Raw genomic sequence first — 23,514 nt, forward strand, 5'->3', positions numbered from 1 at the left:
TTTTTTTTTTTTTTTTTTTCCTTCCCCTCCCCCATGGGTTCCTGTTATGTTTCTCAGGATCCACATAAGAGTGAAACCATATGGTATCTGTCTTTCTCTGTATGGCTTATTTCACTTAGCATCACACTCTCCAGTTCCATCCATGTTGCTACAAAAGGCCATATTTCATTTTTTCTCATTGCCACGTAGTATTCCATTGTGTATATAAACCACAATTTCTTTATCCATTCATCAGTTGATGGACATTTAGGCTCTTTCCATAATTTGGCTATTGTTGAGAGTGCCGCTATAAACATTGGGGTACAGGTGCCCCTATGCATCAGTACTCCTGTATCCCTTGGATAAATTCCTAGCAGTGCTATTGCTGGGTCATAGGGTAGGTCTATTTTTAATTTTCTGAGGAACCTCCACACTGCTTTCCAGAGCGGCTGCACCAATTTGCATTCCCACCAACAGTGCAAGAGGGTTCCTGTTTCTCCACATCCTCTCCAGCATCTATAGTCTCCTGATTTCTTCATTTTGGCCACTCTGACTGGCGTGAGGTGATATCTGAGTGTGGTTTTGATTTGTATTTCCCTGATGAGGAGCGACGTTGAACATCTTTTCATGTGCCTGTTGGCCATCCGGATGTCTTCTTTAGAGAAGTGTCTATTCATGTTTTCTGCCCATTTCTTCACTGGGTTATTTGTTTTTCGGGTGTGGAGTTTGATGAGCTCTTTATAGATTTTGGATACTAGCCCTTTGTCCGATGTGTCATTTGCAAATATCTTTTCCCATTCCGTTGGTTGCCTTTTAGTTTTGTTGGTTGTTTCCTTTGCTGTGCAGAAGCTTTTTATCTTCATAAGGTCCCAGTAATTCACTTTTGCTTTTAATTCCCTTGCCTTTGGGGATGTGCCGAGTAAGAGATTGCTACGGCTGAGGTCAGAGAGGTCTTTTCCTGCTTCCTCCTCTAAGGTTTTGATGGTTTCCTGTCTCACATTCAGGTCCTTTATCCATTTTGAGTTTATTTTTGTGAATGGTGTGAGAAAGTGGTCTAGTTTCAACCTTCTGCATGTTGCTGTCCAGTTCTCCCAGCACCATTTGTTAAAGAGACTGTCTTTTTTCCATTGGATGTTCTTTCCTGCTTTGTCAAAGATGAGTTGGCCATACGTTTGTGGGTCTAGTTCTGGGGTTTCTATTCTATTCCATTGGTCTATGTGTCTGTTTTTATGCCAATACCATGCTGACTTGATGATGACAGCTTTGTAGTAGAGGCTAAAGTCTGGGATTGTGATGCCTCCTGCTTTGGTCTTCTTCTTCAAAATTACTTTGGCTATTCGGGGCCTTTTGTGGTTCCATATGAATTTTAGGATTGCTTGTTCTAGTTTCGAGAAGAATGCTGGTGCAATTTTGATTGGGATTGCATTGAATGTGTAGATAGCTTTGGGTAGTATTGACATTTTGACAATATTTATTCTTCCAATCCATGAGCAGGGAATGTCTTTCCATTTCTTTATATCTTCTTCAATTACCTGCATAAGCTTTCTATAGTTTTCAGCATACAGATCTTTTACATCTTTGGTTAGATTTATTCCTAGGTATTTTATGCTTCTTGGTGCAATTGTGAATGGGATCAGTTTCTTCATTTGTCTTTCTGTTGCTTCATTGTTAGTGTATAAGAATGCAACTGATTTCTGCACATTGATTTTGTATCCTGCAACTTTGCTGAATTCATGTATCAGTTCTAGCAGACTTTTGGTGGAGTCTATCGGGTTTTCCATGTATAATATCATGTCATCTGCAAAAAGCGAAAGCTTGACTTCGTCTTTGCCAATTTTGATGCCTTTGATTTCCTTTTGTTGTCTGATTGCTGATGCTAGAACTTCCAGCACTGTGTTAAACAGCAGCGGTGACAGTGGGCATCCCTGTCGTGTTCCTGATCTCAGGGAAAAAGCTCTCAGTTTTTCCCCGTTGAGGATGATGTTAGCTGTGGGCTTTTCATAAATGGCCTTTAACCATGCATCTTTTCTGACCACAGCACAATGAAACTCAAATCAATCACAAAATATCTAGAAAAAACACAAATACATGGAGGGTAAATAACATACTTGTTAACAATGAGTGTGTCAACCAAGAAATTGAGGAAATAAAAAAATACATAAAGTCAGATGAAAATGAAAACACAATGATCCAAAATCTTTGGGATGCAGCAAAAGCTGTTCTGAGAGGAAAGATTATTGGAATATAGGCCTACATCAAGAAGCAAGAAAAATCTCAAATAACCAACCTAACCTTACACCTAAAGGAGCTAGAAAAATAAAAACAATTAAATCCAAAGTCAGTAGAAGGAAGGAAATAATAAACATTAGAGCAGAAGTAAATGAAATGGAGACTGAAAAACCAATAAGACAGATCATTGAAACCAGGAACTCATTCTCTGAAAAGATCAACAGAATTGATAAACCTTTAGTCAGACTTATCAGAGAGACAGAGAGGGTGGCACCTGGGTGACTCAGTCAGTTAAACATCCAACTCTTGATTTTGGCTCAGGTCATGATCTCACAGTTGTGACATCGAGCCCCACATTGGGCTTTGTGCTGGGCATGGAGTCTGCTTAATATTCTCTCTCTCCATTTCCCTCTGCCCCTCCCCATCTCTCTCTAAATGAAAAAAGACAGAGAGAGAGAGAGAGAGAGAGAGAGAGAAATGACTTAAATAAATGAAATCAGAAATGAAAGACAAATAACAACCAATACTAGAAAAATGCAAATTATAAGAGAATATTATGAAAAATCCTATGCCAACAAACTGTACAACCTAGAAGAAATGGATAAATTCCTGGAAACATATAACCTTCAAAAACTGAAACAGGAAGAGTTATAAAATTTGAATAGACTGATTTCTAGCAATGAGATTGACTTACTCAAAACCCAAACAAACAAACAAAAAAACAACTCCCAACAAACAAAAGGCCAGGACCAACGTGCTTCACAGGTAAATTCTGCCAAATATTTAAAGAACAGTTACTACCTATTGTTCTCAAACTATTCCCAAAAATAGAAGAGAAGGGAAATCTTCCAAATTAATCATATGAAGGCAGCATTATCCTGATACCAAAACCAGAAAAGACACTACAAAAAAAAAAAAAAAAACAAAGAAAGAAAGAAAAACCTACAGGCCAATACTCTAATGAACACAGACACAAAAATCTTCAACAATATATTAACAAACCAAATACAACAACACATACCAAAACTCATTCACTACAATCAAGTGGGATTTACTCCAGAGATGCAAGTATGGTTCAGTATTCATAAATCTATCAATGTGATACATCACATTAACTACAGAAAAGATAAAAATCAAAATTGATGTAGAAAAAGCTTTTGACAAAGTACAACATCTATTCATGATTAAAAACTCTCAACAAAGTAGGTTTAGAGGAAACATACCTCAACATAATAAAGGCCATATATGAAAAAACCACAGCTAACATCATACTCAGAGGGGAAAAACTGAGAGCTTTTCCTCTAAGATTAGGAACAAGACAAGGACGTCCATTTTCACCATTCTTCTTCAACGTAGTACTGAGGTGCTATTCATAGCAATCAGACAATAAAAAGAAATAAAAGGCATCTAAATTGGCAAAGAAGTAGTAAAACTTTTGCTATTTACAAAAGACATGATACTATATATAGAAAACCTGAAAGACTCCACCAAATCCTGTTACAACCAATAAATGAATCAGTATGCAAGATACAAAATCAACATACAGAAATCTGTTGCAATTCTATAGATGAACAATGAAGAAACAGAGTAATTAAGAAGACCATGCCATTTATATTTGTACCAACATTAATAAAGTACCTAGGAATAAACTTAACCACGGAGGTGAAAAAACCTGTGCTCCAAAACCTATGAAACATTGGTGAAAAAATTGAAGATAACACAAATAGATGGGAAGTTATTCCATGTTCATGGATTGGAAGAAACAGAGTTATTAAAATGTCCATACTGCCCAAAGTAATCTACACATTCAATGCAATCACTATCAAAATACAAAGAACATTTTTCATAGAACTAGAACAAGTAATCCTAAAATTTTGATGGAATTACAAAATACCTCAAATAGCTGAGACACTCTTGAGAAAGAATAACAAAGCTGGAGGCATCACAATCCCAGATTTCAAGATACACTACCACAATTCCAGATTTCAAGATACACTACATAGCTGTAGTAATCAAAACAGTACGGTACTGGCACAAGAATAGACACATAGATCAATGACAGAATAGAGAGAAATAAACTCAAGCTTTAATGGTCTATTAATCTACGACAAAGGAGGGAAGAGTATACAGTGGAAGAAAGGCAGTCTCTTCAACAAGTGGTGTTCAGAAAACTGGACAGCTACATGCAAAAGCATGAAACTGGAACACTTTCTTACACCATACCCAAAAGAAAATGGATTAAAGATCTAAATATGAGACCTGAAATTATAAAATTCTTGAAGAAAACATAGGAAGTAATTTCTTTGACATCAACCATAGAAACATTTTCTAGATGTCTCCTCTGATAAGGGAAATAAAAGTTAAATTAAAATACTGGGACTATTACAAAATAAAAAACTTTTGCATAGTGAAAGAAACCTTCAATAAAATAAAAAGGCAACATCCTGAATGGAAGACAATATTTGCAAACAATATGTCCAATAAAAGATTAATATCTAAAATATATATAGACCTTATACAACTCAATGACAAAAATAAGTAATCTAATTTAAATGAGCAGAGGAGCTGAATAAACATTTTACCAAAGAAGACATATGGATAGCCAACACACATGAAAAGATGCTGAACAACACTAATCATCAGGGAATTGCAAATTAAAACTACAATGAAATATCACTTTATACTGTCAGAATAGCTAAAATAAAAAACACACAAAATGTTGACAAGGATTTGGAGAAAAAGGAAATCGTGTGTTTCAATTTTTTTAATGTTTTATTTATTTTTGAGAGAGACAGACAGAGTGCAAGCAGGGAAGGGGCAGAGAGAAAGGGAGACACAGAATCTGAAATAGGCTCCAGGCTCTGAGCTGTCAGCACAGAGCCCAAAGCGGAGCTTGAACTTGTGAACCACAAGGTCATGACCTGAGCTGGAGTCAGACGCCCAAGTGATTGAGCCACCCAGGTGCCCTGAGAAAAAGGAAATCTTATTCACTGTTTGAGGGAATTCATATTGTCACAACCACTGTGAAAATAGTATAGAGATTACTCGTGAAATTAAAAATAGAAATATATGATCCAGTAATTCCACTGCTGGGTATTTACCCAAACAAAATGAAAACAGTAATTCAAAAAGATATATGCACCCCTGTGTTTATTGCAGCATTATTTACAAAAGCCAAACTATGGAAGCAACCCAAGTGTCCATTGATGGATGAATAGATTAAAAAGATGTGAGATTAGATAGATAGATATGGATATGGATATGGGTATGATATAGATACATATATATAATGAAATATTATTTGGCAAAAAAAAATGAAATATATCCATGTTGTTATAACAACATGGATGGATCTAGAGGGTATAATACTAAACGAAAGAAGTCAGAGAAAGATAAATACTTTATGATTTTACTCATGTGGAATTTAAGAAACAAAACAATCATACAAAGAAAAAAAGGCAAAAAGAACAGACACTTAAATATAGAGAACAAATGTGGTTGGCAGAGGGGAGGTGGGTGGAAGATGGTTGAAACAGATAAAGGGGATTAGGAGTACACTTACCTTTTATTTAGATTTTATTTAATCTAACATACAGTGTGATATTAGTTTCAGGTGTATAATATAGTGATTCAGCACTTACATACATCACCTGATGCTCTCATAACAAGTGCACTCCTTAATCCCCATCAACTGTTTAACCGATCCCCACCCCCACCTCCTTTCTGGTTACCATCAGTTTGTTCTCCATAGTTAAGAGTGTGTTTCTTGATTTGCCTCTCTCTCTCTTTGTTCCCTTTGCTCCTTTGTTTTGTTTCTTAAATTCCACATATGAATGAAATCATATGATATTTGTCTTTCTCTAAATGATTTATTTCACTTAGGATCCTAAGCTCAAGTTCCATCCATGTCCTTGCAAATAGCAAGAGTTCATTCTTTTTTATGGCTGAGTATATTCCATTTTATATATATGCTACATCTTTATCCATTCATCAGTTGGTGAACATTTGGGCTGTTTCCATAATTTTGCTATTGTGGATAATGCTGCTATAAACTTTGGGGTACATGTATCCCTTTGAATTAGCATTTTTGTATTCTTTGATAAATAGCTAGTAGTAGGATTTGTGGATCATAGGGTAGTTCTATTTTTAACTTTTTTGAGGAACCTCCATACTGCTTTCCAGAGTGTTTGCACAAGTTTGCATTCCCATCAATAATGTAAGAGGGTTCTCCTTTCTCCAAATCCCCTCCAACACCTGCTGTTTTTTGTGTTGTTGATTTTAGCTATTCTGACAGGTGAGAGGTGATGTCTCATTATAGTTTTGATTTGAAGTTCCCTGATGATCAGTGATGTTGAGCAACTGTCTGTTGGTCATCTGGATGTCTTCCTTGGAAAAATGTCTATTCGTGTCTTCTGCCCATTTTTACTGCATTATTTGGGGGGTTTTGATTTGAATAAGTTCTTCATATATTTTGGATACTAACCTTTATCAGATATTTCATTTGCAAATTACCTTCCCCCATTCCATACGTTGCCTATTGGTTTTTGTTGATTGTTTCCTTCACTGTTGCAGAAGCTTTCTATTTTGATGCAGTCCCAATAGTTTATTTTTGTTTTTGTTACCTTTCTCTCAGGAGACATAGGTAGAAAAAAGTTGCTATGGACAATGTCAAAGAAGTTACTGCCTGTGTTTTCTTCAAGGATTTTAATGGTGTCATGACTCACATTTAGGTCTTTAATCAATTTTGAGTATATTTTTTGTATATTCTGTAAGAAAATGTTCAAGTTTCATTTTTTTGCATGTTGCTGTCCAGTTTTCCCAACACCATTTGTTAAAGAGACATTCTTTTTCCCTTTGAATATTCTTTCTTGCTTTGTCAAAGATTAATTGACCATTTGGTATGGGTTCATTTCTAGGATTTTATTCTGTTCCATTGATCTATGTGTCTATTTTTGTGCCAGTACCATACTGTTTTGATTACTACAGCTCTGTAATATAACTGGAACTCCGAAATTGTGGTAACTCCAGCTTTGCTTTTCTTTTTCAAGATTGCTTTGGCTCTTTAAGGGTTTTTTATGGTTCTATGAAAATTTTAGGATTTTTTTTTCTACCTGTATGAAAAATACTGTTGGTATTTTCATACAGATTGCATTCAATGTGTAGATTCCCTTGGGTGCCATAAACATTTTAACAATATTTCTTTTTCCAATCCATGAGCATAGAGTGTCTTTCCATTTCTTTTTGTCATCTTCAATTTCTTTCATCAGTGTTTTATGGTTTTCAGAGTACAGATCTTTTACCTCTTTGGTTAAGTTTATTCCTAGGTATCTTATGGTTTTGGGTGCAATTATAAATGGGATTGATTCCTTGATTTCTTTTTCTTCTGCTTCATAATTGGTGTATAGTAATGCAACAGAATTCTGTACATTGATTTTGTATCCTATGAATTACTGAGTTTGTTTATCAGTTCTAGCAGCTTTTTGGTGAAATCTTTGAGGTTTTTATGTAGAGTATCATATCATCTGCAAATAGTGAAATTTTTATTTCTTCCTTGCTGATTTTGATGCCTCTTGTTACTTCTTGTCTGACTGCTATGGCTAGGACTTCCAGTAGTATGTTCACTAAAGGTGGTGAGAGCATATATCCTTGTCTTTTTCCTGAGCTTAGGGATATAGCTCTCAGTTTTTCTTGATTAAGGATGATGTTAGCTGTGGGTTTTTCATATATAGCACTTATTATGTTTAGCTATGTTCCCTCTAAAGGCACTTTGTTGAGGGTTTTTATCATGAATGGATGTTGTAACTTTGCCAAATTCTTTTTCTGTTGTCTACTGAAATAATCATATGGCTATTTCTTTTATTAATGTGATGTATCAAGTGGATTGATTCAGGAATATTGAACTACCCATGCAACCAAGGAAAAAATCCCATTTGATTGTGAAGAATGATTTTTTTAATGTAATGTTGGATGGAGTTTCTAGTGTTTTACTGAGGATTTTTGCATCTCTGTTCATCAGGGAAATGGGCTTGTAGTTCTCTTTTTTTGTGGTATCTTTATCTGGTTTTGTATCAGGATAATGCTTGCCTCATAGAATGAATTTGGAAGTTTTCCTTCCTTTTCTATTTTCTGAAATAGTTTAAGAGGCATAGGTATTAAATCTTCTTCACATGCTTGGTAAAATTTGCCTGTGAAGCATCTGACCATGGACTTTTGCTTGTTGGGAGTTTTTGTTTTGTTTTTATTAATGACTCAATTTCTTTGATGGTTATTGGTCTGTTCAAGTTTTCTATTATTTCTTCCTGTTTCAGTTTTAGTAGTTTATGTTTCTAGGAATTTATCCATTTCTTCCAGGTTGTCCAATTTGTTGGCATATAGTGTTTCATAGTATTCTCTTATAATTGTTTGTATTTCTGTGCATTGTTTCTTATTTCTCCTCTCTCATCTGTAATTTTATATATTTGGGGTCCTTTTTCTTTTCTTTTTGATCCATCTTGATAGAAGTTTATCAATTATGTTGATCTTTTCATAGAACCAGCTCCTGGTTTCATTGATCTGTTCTATTTTTTCATAGTTTCTATATCACTTATTTCTTCTCTAATATTTATTATTTCTTTCATTCTGCCGGTTTTACATTAGGTGTGTTATTCTTTTTGCAGATCCTTTAGGTGTAAGATTAGTTGTCTATTTGAGCTTTTTCTTGCTCCTTGAGGTCAGTCTTTATTGCTATAAGTTTCCCTCATAGAACCACTTTTGCTGCATTCCAAGTGTTTGGGGCTGTTGTGTTTTTATTTTCATTTGTTTTCATGTATTTTTTATTTCTTCTTTGATTTCTGGTTGATCCATGCTTTGTTTAGTAGCATATTATATAGCTCCATATATTTGTGGTCTTTCCAGTTTGTGTGTGTGTGTGTGTGTGTGTGTGTGTGTGTGGTTCATTTCTAGTTTCATAGTGATGTGGCCAGAAAAGGTGCATGGTATGTCTTCATTGTGCTTGAATTTGTTGAGTCCTGTTCTGTGGCCTAATGTGCAATCTGTTCTGGAGAATGTTCCATGTGCACTTGAAAAGAATGTGTATTGTGATGTTTTAGGATGGAATGTTCTGAATATATTTGTTAAGTCATCTGGTACAGTGTGTCATTCAAAGCCATTGTTTCCTTATTGATTTTCTTTCTTTTTTTCTAATATGAAATTTATTGTCAAATTGGTTTCCATACAACACCCAGTGCTCATCCCAACAGGTGCCTTCCTCAATGCCCATCACCCACTTTACTCTCCCTCCCACCCCACATCAACCCTCAGTTTATTCTCAGTTTTTAAGAGTCTCTTATGGTTTGGCTCCCTCCCTCTCTTTTTTTTTCCCTTCCCCTCCCCCCTGGTCTTCTGTTAAGTTTCTCAGGATCCACATAAGAGTGAAAACATGTGGTATCTGTCTTTCTCTGTATGACTTATTTCACTTAGCATAACACTCTCCAGTTCCATCCACGTTGATACAACAAAAAAGACGTCCTCCTATGCCACCATCTTCCCAGATCTCTCCTTATTGATTTTGAGTTTAGATGATCTGTTCATTGATGTAAGTGGGGTGTCAAAGTCCCCTACTATTAATGTATGATTATCAATGGGTTCCTTTATGTTCTTTATTGTTTTATGTATTTGGGTGCTCACATGTTGGGTAAGTAAGTATTTATAATTACTATATCTTCTTGTTGGAATGCCCCCTTTATTATTATATACTTCCTTTCTTTCTCTCTTGTTTCATTGTTTGTTTTGAAGTCTAGTTTGTCCAATATAAGTATTTCTACTCTAGCTTTCTTTTGACATCTATTCTCATGATAGATAATTTTCCATCTCCACATTTCACTCTAATGGTGTCTTTCAGTCTTAAATGAATTTCTTGTAGACAATATACAATGAGTCTTGTTTTTAGTCATTCTGAGCCCTATGTCTTTTGATTAGAATTTTTAGTCCATTTACATTCAAGGTAATTATTGATAGATATGTATTTATTACCACTTTATCACTTATTTTGTAGTTTTGGGGTATTTTCTCTGATCTTTTCTTGTCTTTCTCTCTTTTATGTTTTACTGATTTTATTTAGTGAAATATTTGGATTTCTTTCTCTTCTTTGCATGTTTATTAAGTGGTTTTTGATATATGGTTTCTATTAGGTTTATATATAACCTCTTCTGCTTATAGAAGCCTATGTTAAGTTGATGGTCATTTATGTTCGAACCAATTCTTTTCTCCTCTCATCAGCACATTTTAGGTATATGTTATTATATTTTATATCCTTTTTGTGTTTGAGTTCCTTGACTGATTTTTACAGAAATATTCATTTTACTGCTTTTGTGTTTCATACCTTCATGTTCTCATTTTTGGTCTCTCCTTTCCACTCAAAGAGTCCCCTTTAATATTTCTTGCATGCCTGGTTTAGTGGTCATGGACTCTTTTAGTTTCTATTTGCCTGAGAAACTATATCTTCTTCTATTCTGAATGATAGCTTTGATGGATAGAGTATTCTTGGCTGTAGATTTTTCCCATTCAAAACGTTGAATAAATCATGCCACTCCCTTCTGACTCACAAAATTTCTGTCGAAAAATATGCTAGTCTTTTGGGTTTTCTCTTGTAAGTTGCTCACTTCTATTGTCTTGCTGCTTTAAATTTTTTTTTCTTAATCAGTATATTTTTCAAATTAAATTATTACATGTCTTTATGTGGGTCTGCTTTTGTTGATTTTGAAGGGAGTATTCTGTGCCTTGTGAATCTGGATGTCTGTTTCCTCCCCCAACTTAAGGAAGTCTTCAGCTATTATTACCTGAAATAAATTTTCTGCCCCCTTTCTCTTTCTTCTTCTGGGACTCCTGTAATATGATGCGTTATCAACATAGATCTCAACACAGGGCTCAATCTCACAAACCGTGGGATCATGGCTTGAAATGAAATCAAGAGTTGGATATCCAACCAACTGAGCCATCCATGTACCCTGCTTTTGTTGATTTTGATGCCAGTTCTCTGTACTTCCTACATCTGGATGTTTGGTTCTTTCCAAACATTAGGGATGTTTTTAGCTATTATTTCTTCAAATAAATTTTCTGTCCCTTTCTCTCTCATCTGCTTATGTGACTCCTGTAATACAAATATTATTCTGTTGGATGAAATCAGTGAGTTCTCTAAGTCTATTCTCATTTTACATAATTATTCTTTGTCTTTTTCAGCTTCATTGCCTCCATTACATTGTCTTCTAGCTCATTAATTCATTCTTCTGCTTCTTCCAACCTGCTGTTCATTGCATCAAGCATGTTTCTAATCTTTTTTATTGCATTCTTCATCTCTGATTCTTTTAAACTCTTTTATCTCTGTGGTAAGGTCTCACTGATGTCTTCAGTTCTTTTCTCAAGCCCAGTGAGTACCATATGTTCATTGCTTTAAATTCTCTATCAAGAATTTTGCTTACATCTCTTTTGCTTAGGTACCTGACTTTAGCCTTATCTTGTTTTTTCATTTGGGATAAATTCCTCTTTCTTCTCATTTTTTCTACATCTTTGCCTCCTTCTGTGTTTTAGGAAAGCAAGTTGTGTCTCTTTCTCCTGAAAGTAACCTTCTTATGAAGAAGTCATATAATGTCCATGGCTTAGCACTTCAGGGAGTGTCTCCACTCTGTGCTCTGCTTGCTCTCCTGTTATGTTCTGGCTGCTCTGTCCTTCAGGCTAGTCATCTGCAGAGGCTCTCCTTGCCTGCTGTGGGAAGTGTTTCATCCCTGGCCTACATGTGGTGAGTTTTAACTAGGTATGCTCTGGTCTGCTTGCTAAATGAGACATGTCACCACGTTCACCAGAATTGAGGCCCTGAAAAACTCTCTGGTGGAGACATGTGGTATGGGCAGGAGTTTATGCTGGTCTTCTGGTCGTGGGGCCTACCACATGGTGACTAAAGTAAGTGTGACTGAGAAGGGCAGTTCCACCATAGCGGTAGGATGGAACTTAGTGTAAGCAAGTTAGGCAGCCCATGTCTACACTGTACTACTTCCCGGAGGTGGTTCTGTGTCTATTCTAAGGGGTGGGGGAGGGAAATGTTGCTGGCTAGCTCCTTTGTATCTGGAGTACTGTCTGCATGAATGCTGTCTCTCAGGGACTCACTCTGAGCAGAGCAAATAATCTCCCAAATGTGTGCCCTTGAGATCACTTTTTAATGCTGTATGGCCCTGGTTTGTCTGCCTAACTTTCTTCAAAAGCATTGTGGTACTCTCTAGGCTCTATCTCAGTCAAGCCTGCTCCCTTTTAAATTCCAGGCTTTTAGCCCCAATGGTGCAAGAATTCATAAAATTCAGTCCCTATTGTTTTGCAAGCCAATGGCGTTAGGAAAACATTCTCCTTGTGCATTCCCCTGTGTGCCCCTCTCACCCTTCTCTGTAACATGGCTCTGTCCCCTCTGCAGCAGCCAGGAAATGTTTCTCCCCTAAACCATATCTGTGCACTTCTTGCCTTTTTTGATGTGGCCCCTTCTCTCCTTTTAGTTGTAGAGTTTGTCCTGTCAGTCTTCAGATTGATTTCTGTGGTGTGGCGGATGATTTAATAATTATCTAGTTGGATTCATGGGGCAAGGTGAGCCTAGGGTCCTCCTACATTACTGCCATCTTCCTGTCTCCAGAAGTACACTTATCTTGATGAACACTGAGTAATGTATAGAATTGTTGAATCTTTATATTGTATACCTGATAATGTTATAATTCTGTATGCTAATTATACTTGAATAAAAAAAGAATTCAGAAGATGGAGTAGGAGGAGGACCCTAGGCTTGCCTCATTCCTTGAACACAGAGACATAAATATCAAGTCATTCTGAATACACAAGAAATAAATCTGAGAACTGACAGAACAAACTTCACTACTAGAGGGAGAGAAGAGACCACATCATGGACTGTAGGAAGTACAGAGATGTGGTTTGGGGAGAAGCAAATCATGGTTGCAGTAGAGAGTAGGGATCCCTGGTCACACAGAGAGAGAAAGGAGTGTACAGCGGATCATACAAGGAAAGCACATCCTCAAAGCCATTGACTAGGTCATGCTGAATGGGAAAACTATGCAGGTAAGAATACGTTATCCAGCAAGCCTGTCATTCAGAATAGAAGGAGAGATAGTTTCCCAGATAAACAAAAACTAAAGGGAGTTTAACCACTATATCAGCCCTGCAAGAAATATTAAAGGGGACACTTTGCATGGAAAAGAAACAACAAAAGCACAAAAAACAGAAAAGAATAGAGAAAATATCCAGAAACAATAACAAAGTATGTAATAAAATGGCACTAAATACATATCTATTGATAATTACTGTGAATGTAAATGGACTAAATTCTCCAATCAAAAGACTTTGGGTATCAGAATGGATAAAATGGATAAAACCAACAAGGTTTGGACACTTGGGTGGCTCAGTCAGTTAAATGTCCAACTCTTAATTTCATCTCAGGTCATGATCTCACAGTTCATGAGTTCGGGCCCCTCATCAGGCTCTGCACTGACAGAACAGAGCCTGCTTGGGATTATCTCTCTCCCTCTTTCTCCACCCCTCCCCCACTCATGCTCTCTGTCTCTCTCTCTCTCAAAATAAGTAAATAAACTTTAAAAAAAAAACAAGACTCATCTATATTCTGCCTATAAAAGACTCATTGTAGAGCTAAAGACACCTACAGATTGAAAGTGATGTGGTGGCATACAGAAAAATAAATTCAAAATGAATGAAAGACCTAAATGTGAGATAGGAAACCATCAAAATCCTACAGGAGAAAAAAGGCAGCAACTTCTTTGACCTCAGCTATGCAGCTTCTTACTAGATGTGTCTCCAGAGGCAAGGGAAATAAAAACAAAATTAATTATTGGGACCTCATCAAGATGGAAAGCTTCTGCAGAGTGAAGGAAACAATCAACAAAACTAAGAGGCAACCAATGGAATGGGAGAAAATATTTGCAAATGACATATCAGATAAAGAGTTGGTATCCAAAATCCAAAGAACTTATCAATCTCAACACCCAAAAAACAAATAATCCAATGAAGAAATGGGTAGAAGAGATGAGTAGACACTTTTCCAAAGAAGACATCCAGATGGCTAACAGGCACATGAAAAGATGCTCAACATCTCTTATCAGCAGTGAAATAGAAATCAAAACCACAATGAGATACCACCTCACACTGGTCAGAGTGGCTAAAGTTAACAACTCCAGAAACAACAGATGTTGGCAAGGATGTGGAGAATGGGGAACACTTTTGCACTGTTGGTGGGGATAGAAACTGGTGCATCCACTCTGGAATACAGTATGAAAGTTCCTACAAAAATTAAAAATAGAACTAACCTACAACCCAGCAATTGCACTACTAGGTATTTATCCAAAGGATATAAAAATGCTCATTTCAAGAGACACATGCACCCCAATGTTTATAACATCACTATCAACAATAGCCAGATTGTTGGAATATTACTCAATGATCAAAAAGAATGAAATGTTTCCATTTGAAATAACATGGATAGAATTAGAGTATATGATGCTGAGTGAAATAAGTCAGGCAGAGGGACGCCTGGGTAGCTCAGTTGGCTGGGTTTCTGACTTCGGCTCAGGTCATGATCTTGCAGTTTGCAGGATCGAGCCCAGCATCAGGCTTTGTGGCATCAGGAGCCTGCTTTGGATTCTGTATCTCCCTCTCTCTTTGCTCTTCCCTGCTCGCTCACACACTCTCTCTCTGTCTCTCTCTTAAAAATAAATACACATTAAAAATTTTTTTTAAAAAAGAAAAATAAGGCAGAGTACAAGAAATATAATTTCACTCATATGTGGAATTTAAGAAACAAAACAGATGAACATAAGGAATGGGAAGGAAAAATAAGAGAAAAACTGAGAGAGAGGCAAACCATAAGAGACTCTTCAACACAGAAAATAAACAGAGTTGCTGGAGGGGAGGTGGGTGGTGAGATGAGCTAACTGGGTGTGGACATTAAGGAGTCTACTTGTTGGGATGAGCACTGGGTGTTATATGAGAAATGAATCACTAGGTTCTGTTACTGAAACCAATAATACACTGTATGTTAACTAACTTGACTTTAAATAAATAAATTTAAAAATAAATAAATGAACATATCTCACAGCTAAAAAAAAAACAACAAAAAAAGAATGATATGTCAAGAATCTGCATTTTTAAAAAGCTATGCAAGTGATTCTTATGGCCACTGAAGTTTGAGAACTAGCGTGGAAGGAGACAAGCACTCTCATATATTGCTGAATAGAGGACAAGTCAATTGTACTTTATTGGAAGGCAGTTTAGTATAAACCCTCTCAACCAACCCTAAAATAACTAAAGTATTAGATAAACTGACCCTCTATTCTCTCTATAAAATACACTGCTGGCCAGGATCCTTTGAGTCCTTTATACCAGTAGACTACTCTTTGATCTGCTCTTGACATTTTGAATTTTCTGCTCAATAAGAGTCAGTGTTTTTTTTAAATACTTCTATGCCAATTGTACTTGTTGTCTAATTATGTTATTTATTCAGTATTATGTAAAAGAAAAAGATGTTTCAAGGAAAACTAATTTGAATGCTTTGGATAGATTGATTACAAAGACACATCACACACATAAAATTATCAAATTAGGAGTAAAAGATTGGAAGAGGAGTATACATTTTTTCAGTTCTTGCTCCATCTTAAAAAAAAGGGGGAGAAACTAAAAAGCCTATACATTTCATTAAGAATGTCAGTTATCCAAGAAAGATTACATGGAACTTTAATCATGGGTCTCATTGTCAACAAGAACAATATATTCTGTAGTCCAAAAATGAAATCTAAAATTTGATCTAAATTAGTGAATGGATATGCATTTATATTTTTAAAGTAAAAATAAAATGCTTAAGATATATGTATATATTATATATGTGTATATGTCTGTATAACTGTGTGTATACATATGTATGTAATAATATACATAATATTTTCATGATTCCCCTCTTTAGCCACCTATTTTTATTAATAGGCCATTTACCAGCTTTTATCTCTTTGGTTAAGAGTGCTTCTGTCAAAATATCCACATTCTTGGATCCAGTAAATGTGTATCTAGGAACTTTTTCTACAATTGATCTTAGCCAAAAGGATGAGAAGAAGCAATTGAACTTTTTCTAAATAAATTTCATTAGTCACTTATCATAATGATGGGTATAGATATATAAATATATAGATATATGTATGTGTCTATGTGTGTATTCATGTGGGCATTGATTACACTAGCAAAACCTTAGAATCTTCCCAAATATCCATCAATGGACATTTGTTGAATATGTTATCCATTCCATGGAATATTATGCAGAACCATGAAAAATATGAAAACAGATCTATTTTGTTACTTATATAGTAACCAGGAAACACTGTTCAAGTTATATTGTGAAGTGTTAAGTAAGAGTTACATACACATAGAAAAGTGTCTAGAGTATTTATATTAAAAAATTCACAGTGGCTTTCTCCAGAAGATAGTAGAAATTCAAGTGATTTTCCCCATTCTGTTTATCTCTAATTTCTAAAAGGAATATGTATTGCCTAGTTGCTAAAGATAATAAAAGACAAATGAAAGATTAAAACAAAAATAAAAAAGAAAGTGAGGGAATGGAGAATCATTTATCATGCTAATTAACATCAAAAGAAAGCCAGAGTAGCAATACTTATATCAGACAAACTGGATTTTAAACTAAAGAATGTAATGATATGAAGGGCGGTATATCATAATAAAGGGATCTATCCATTAAAAAGATGGATAAATTGTAAATATTAATTTAACAGTTGTAAATATTAATGCCCCAACTTGAGAGAACCCAAATACAGAAAATAGTTAATAACAAACATAAAGAAGCTCATTGATAGTAATATAGTAATAGTAGTGTTTGTTGATGCCCCCCATATATCAACAGACAGATCATCTAAGCAGAAAATCAAGGAAACAATGTCTCTGAATGACACCCTTGAACAGATGGACTTAACAGAACATTCCATCCTAAAGCAGCAGAATACACATACTTTTCAAATGCACATGGGACATTCTCCAGAATAGATCACATACTAGGTCACAAATCAGGCCTCAATAAGTATAAAAAGGCTGAGATCATATCATGCATATTTTCTAATCACAACACTATGAAAATTGAAGTCAATCATAAGAAAAAATTTTGAAAGACCACAAATAAATGGAGGCTAAAGAATATGCTACCAAAAAATGAATGCTTCAACCAGGAAATTAAAAAAGAAATAAAAAATACATCAATACAAATGAAAATGAAAACACAATGGTCCAAAACTTTTGGGATGCAGTAACAGTGGTCATAAGAGGGAAAGATATACCAATACGGAGCTACCACATGAAGCAAGAAAAATCTCAAATACACAACCTAACCTTACAGTGTAAGAAGCTAGACAAACAACAGCAAATGAAGCCTAAAGCCAGCAGAAGGGAAATAGTAATAAGTAGAGCAGAAATAAGTGATAAAGAAACAAAACTAAAATAGTAGAGCAGATCAATGAAACCAGGATGTGGTTCTTAGAAAAAATTAAAAATTTATAATCTGCTAGCTAGACTTATGAAAAAGAAAAGAGGAAGGATCCAAATAAATAAAATCATGAATTAGAGGGGAGAAATCACAACCAATACTACAGAAATAGAAACAATTACAAGCGTGTATTATGAAAAATTAGGTGCCAACAAATTGGGCAATCTGGAAGAAATGGATAAATTCCTAGAAACTTGTAAACTAGCAAAACTGAAACAGGAAGAAATAAAAAAAATTTGAGCAAACCAATAACCAGCAATAAAATTGAATCAGCAATCTAAAAACTCCCAACCAAAAGAAGTCCAGGGACAGATGACTTCCAAGTGGAATTCTACCAGATATTTAAAGAAGAGTTAATACCTATTCTTATCAAACTATTCCAAAGAATAGAAATGGAAGGAAAACTTCCAAACTCATTTTATAAGGCCAGAATTACCCTGACTTCCAAAAAAGAAAAAAACTCCACCAAAAAAGGCCAATATCCCTGATCAACATGGATGCAAAAATTCTTAACAAAATAATAGCAAATTGAATCCAACAGTACATTAAAAAATATTTTTTATATTTTAATTATTTTAAATGATCATTAAAAAAATGATCAATTGGGATTTATTCCCGGGCTGCAAGGGTGACCCAATATTTTCAAATCAATTAATGTGGTATACCACATTAATAAAAGAAAGGATAAAGAACCAGATGATCCTCTCAATAGATTCAGAAAAAGCATTTGAGAAAGTAAAGCATACATTTTTGTAAAAACCCTCAACAAAGTAGGGATACATAAAGGGAACCTACCCCAACATCATAAAGGTCATAGACAAAAAATCCACAGCACATATCATCCTCAATGGGGAAAAACTGAGAGTTTTTCCTCTAAGGTCAGGAACAATACAGCAATGACCACTGTCACCAATGTTATTTAACATAGTACTGGAAGTCTTAGCCTCAGCTATCAGAGAAGAAGAAATAAAAGGTATCCAAATTGGCAAAGAAATCACACTTTCACTATTTGCAGACAGCATGGTACTCTGTAGACAACCTGAAAGACTTCACCAAAAAATTGCTAGAACTCATAAACAAACTCAGTAATTCATATGATACAAAATCAGCATACAGAAATCTGTTGCATTTCTATATACCAATAATGAAGCAGGAGAAAGAGAAATCCAGGAATTGATCTCATTGACAATTGGACCCAAAGCAATAAGATATCTAGAAATAAACCTAGCCAAAGATGCAAAAGATTATACTCTGAAAACTATAAAACACTGATGAAAGAAATTGAAGATGACACAAAGAAATAGACATTCCATGCTCATGGATGGGAAGAAGAAATGCTTTTTAAATGTCTATACTATTCAAAGCAATCTACACATTTAATCCCTATGAAAATGCAAACAGCATCTTTCACAGAGCCAGAACAAACAATTCTAAAATTTGCATGGAACCACAAAACAAAACAAAACAAAACAACTCCGAATAGCAAATGCAATCTTGAAAAGGAAAAGCCAAGGTGGAGGCATCACAACTCCAGAGATCAAGCTATATTACAAAGTTGTAGTGATCAAACCAGGATAGTACTGGCACAAAAACAGATACATAGATCAATGGAAGAGAATAGAAAACCCAGAAATGAACCCACAACTACATGTCAATTCATCTTTGACAAAGCAGGAAAGAATATCCAATAGGAAAAGACAGTCTCTTTAAAAAATGGTGTTAGTGGGGCGCCTGGGTGGCGCAGTCGGTTGAGCGTCCGACTTCAGCCAGGTCACGATCTCGCGGTCCGTGAGTTCGAGCCCCGCGTCAGGCTCTGGGCTGATGGCTCGGAGCCTGGAGCCTGTTTCCGATTCTGTGTCTCCCTCTCTCTCTGCCCCTCCCCCGTTCATGCTCTGTCTCTCTCTGTCCCAAAAATAAATAAAAAATGTAAAAAAAAAATGGTGTTAGAAAAACTGGACAGCCACATGCAAAAGAATGAAACTTGAACACTTTCTTGCACCATTCACAAAAATAAATTCAAAATGGATCAAAACGTAAATGTGAGACATGAAACCATCAAAATCCTGAAGGAAAACAAAGGCAGTAACTTCTTTGACATCAGCCATAGCAACTTCTTACTTGATACATCTTCAGACGCAAGGGAATCAAAAGTAAAAACGAACTATTGGGATTTCATCAAGATAAAAAAGCTTCTGCACAGTACAGGAAACCGCAAAACTAAAAGGCAATCTTTGGAATGGGAGAAGATATTTGCAAATGATATATCTGATGAAGGGTTAGCATCTAACATCTATAAAGAACTTATAAAACTCAACACACATAAAACAAATAATCCAGTTATGAAATGGGCAGAGGACATGAATAGACATTTTCCAAAGAATACATACAGATAGCTAACAGACACATGAAAAGACACTTAACATCACTCATCATCTGGGAAATAGAAATCAAAAGTATAATATACTATCAACTCACACCTATCAGGATGGCTAAATTAAGAGAGAAAACAACAGGTGTTGGTAAGGATCTAGAGAAAGGGGGAAAGGGGAGAACCCTCTTGCACTGTTAGTAGGAATGGAAACTACTAGTGGAAGTGGAATGGAAGCAGCTCTGGAAAACAGTATGGCAGTTCCTCAAAATGTTAAAAGTAGAACTACCTTAGAATCCAGCAATTGCACTACTAGGTGTTTACCCAAAGGATACAAAAATAAAAGGCCAAAGGGATACATGCACCCTGATGTTTATAGCTGCATTATCAATTATAGCCAAAATATGGAAAGATCCCAAATGTCCATTGACTGATGAATGGATAAAGAAGTGGTAGTATATATACAGAAGGAATATGGGGCACTTGGGTGGCTCAGTCAGTTAAGTGTCCTACTCTTGGTTTTGGCTCAGGTCATGATCTCATGGTTCGTGAGTTCGAGCCCCTGCACTGGGCTCTTTGCTGACAGCATGGAGCCTGCTGGGGATTCTCTATCTCCCTCTCTCTTTGCCTCTCTGTCTCTCTCAAAATAAATTTAAAAAGAATGAAAAAAATGAAATCTTGTCATTTGTAACTAGATGAGTGGAGCTAGCGTGTACTATGCTAAGGGAAATAAGTCGTTCAAAGAAAGACAAATACCATATGGTTTTACTCATATGTGGAATTTAAGAAATAAAACAGATGAACATGGTGGAACAAAGGGGAGAAACTAACCAAAAAAAAAAAAAAAACAGACTCTTAACTATAGGGAACAAACTAAGCATTGCTGGAGGGGTAGTGGTCAGGGGGATTGATTAATTGGGTGACAGGTTAAGGAAGGCACTTGTGATGAGCGCTGGGTGTTTATGTAAGTGATGAATCACTGTATTCTACATCTGAAACTAATATTACACTGCATGTTAACTATCTGTAATTTAAATAAAACTTGAAACTAGAAAAGTTTCACTTAGGCATCCTACATTTGAGTTGTCTATTACACAACAAAGTATATACCTTAAGGAGGCAGGTGGATATATAAGTCTACATTGTATATCACTGTATCTCAAGAGAATAAGCTGACTGCTTTATAAAAATAAATAACTTCTCTTTCAAATAATAACTTCTCATTCAAAAGTGAATCTATAAACTGAACACAGGAAAATATAGGATGGGGTAAGCAAATCAGAGTGGATGCCTTAAAAAAATAAAACAATCAGATGTTGATTCTAAATCCAGAAGTTACTGATAAATTATAATAAAAATTTAGTTACCCACCTCATATTTGTATCACAATTGTCAATGAAAAAGTCATTTACTTTGAACATTTAAGAACATGACAAAGATTTCACTGAGAAAATATTTTTCAAAGGTAAAAAATAAGGATAAGTTTAAAAAGAAACAGGAAAATTAGTTCTATTTCCTTTATACATTTTTTGATCTGTTGCTATCCTTTAATTTCACTTCAATTCCCAAAACTTTATGTTGTTGTTATTTAACACGCCTCTAGGCACTACCAGAAAATTTATAAAGATTAATAAGATCCTCAGAGAAGCTTACACTTTAATGAGGAAGCAGGTACATTTATAGGCAGTAGGTAAAAATAAAGCAAAGGTAGATTGGTCAAAGAAGGAGTTTTACCTTACACAGCACCAGCACATAGAATACACCCAAATATTTGTTAATGAATGACTGAGAAAACAAATGGGGAAAAGAAGGAGTCTCGATTTTCTATTTAGGAACTGTAGAAATTAAGCTTGATGATCTTCACTAATCCCTATGGGGGAAAAAATTTGACAAATAATTGATTCGCACTTTAGAGAAGTAAAGTATGTAGTGATCCTTAGGAACCTGCCTAAATTCACCAAGAATAAATCAAGCTATAGAAATCTTTTTTCTTGTTTTCACTGGACTACTAAACTAGTTGATTATAAGCACGGGCATAGTATACCTTTCCTTTAAAAATGTCAGTAGCCATATTCAGGACATATCCAATCTTTTTGACCCGCCATTCAAGAAATTATTGGATTCATTCATCTCAGTTTCTTCTTTTGGATTACTCTATAAATGAAGGCATTGAATAGGAAGCAAGAATCCCAAACACAGAGTCAGTTCTCCTCCAATATGAAGCATTTGATACAGGTTCAAAGTTAATTTTTGCTAATTACATGAAGTCTTTTAGCTGTCTTGTTCTGTAAAGAAAGCATGATCACTTCATTGTAGGTGTTGTGAGTCACAATTGTTCCAGAAATCTGTGCCAGGATTTCCTGCTGAGACCCATCCTTGTGATGTGTTTCTGAAGTAATAATAGCTCTAGGTGACTTGCTTGGTCATCTTTTGCTGGGTTCTCCAGAAATCTGCAGAATTTTATTTTCTAGTTAGAATGAAATGTAGAGTATATTCAGACTGTCATGAGGTCTTAGTATCACATAATATGAATTCAGAATTCCCATGGAGGTGGTTTCCATATTTCATAAGTTTTATTATAAAACCATCTGTTCCCTTCCTGTAGGAGCATTTTCAGGAGTCAATCAGAATATTAATATCTGTCCACAACAGACCTCCTCCCATATTTCTGACCTAGTGAAAGAATAAAAAAGTGAAGCATGGTGTAATAGAAAAGATACTAGCCTGAGTAGCAATTTCCGGATCCCAATCCTGATGTCATTGCCACCTTAGCAGCCATATGACCTTGGAAGAATGACATCCCTCTGAGCTTCAGTTTCCATAGCTTTAAAATAGGGGAAAATTAGCTTTGCTTACCTAATGCCATTGTTGTAATAATCAAAAGTGTTAGTGTATGCAAAAATGTTTCAGAAATTATTAACTGCTATTACTATATTCTCTCCAGAAAACACATATAATAGCATGGTATTCCAGGTATTTTAGACACACACTCATTAATTCATAGATAATCCATTATATATCACTTCTCAGCCTTTTGGGTAAAATTAAGTATAGATAACACATTACATTTTTGCAAATGTACTCCCTTTCAACTAGATTGTCTCTTGTTGTGCTCACTGATTGTATCTAAGCCCATAGGAAGAAGCCTCCAAGCCTCAAACTATGGTCTACCTCATAACAAGACATGATCACATATGTACAGTTCTGTGTCATTCTCTTACTGTCTGCCTGGCTGTATATATGTGTCCCTTTTTGTCAGTATCTCGTCTTTGTAGTTTACTTTTGGACAGATCAAAAAAGTATCCTTTTTTTGCTATTATAAAAGAGTAAAGTGGAGAAACAAGATGGAAATGTATCCTTTTTCCTT

The 23,514-nt window shown here is 35.4% G+C and overlaps 1 protein-coding gene across 1 annotated transcript in view; it reads left to right on the top strand.

Annotated features, from left to right (window-relative positions):
• Nucleotides 1-23,514, top strand: part of EDA (ectodysplasin A) — a 419,425-nt gene that overhangs the window by 281,338 nt on the left and 114,573 nt on the right. The window lies entirely within an intron of this gene.

Source organism: Panthera uncia, chromosome X, assembly GCF_023721935.1.
Source record: "Panthera uncia isolate 11264 chromosome X, Puncia_PCG_1.0, whole genome shotgun sequence".
In the NCBI taxonomy this organism is placed as follows: domain Eukaryota; kingdom Metazoa; phylum Chordata; class Mammalia; order Carnivora; family Felidae; genus Panthera; species Panthera uncia.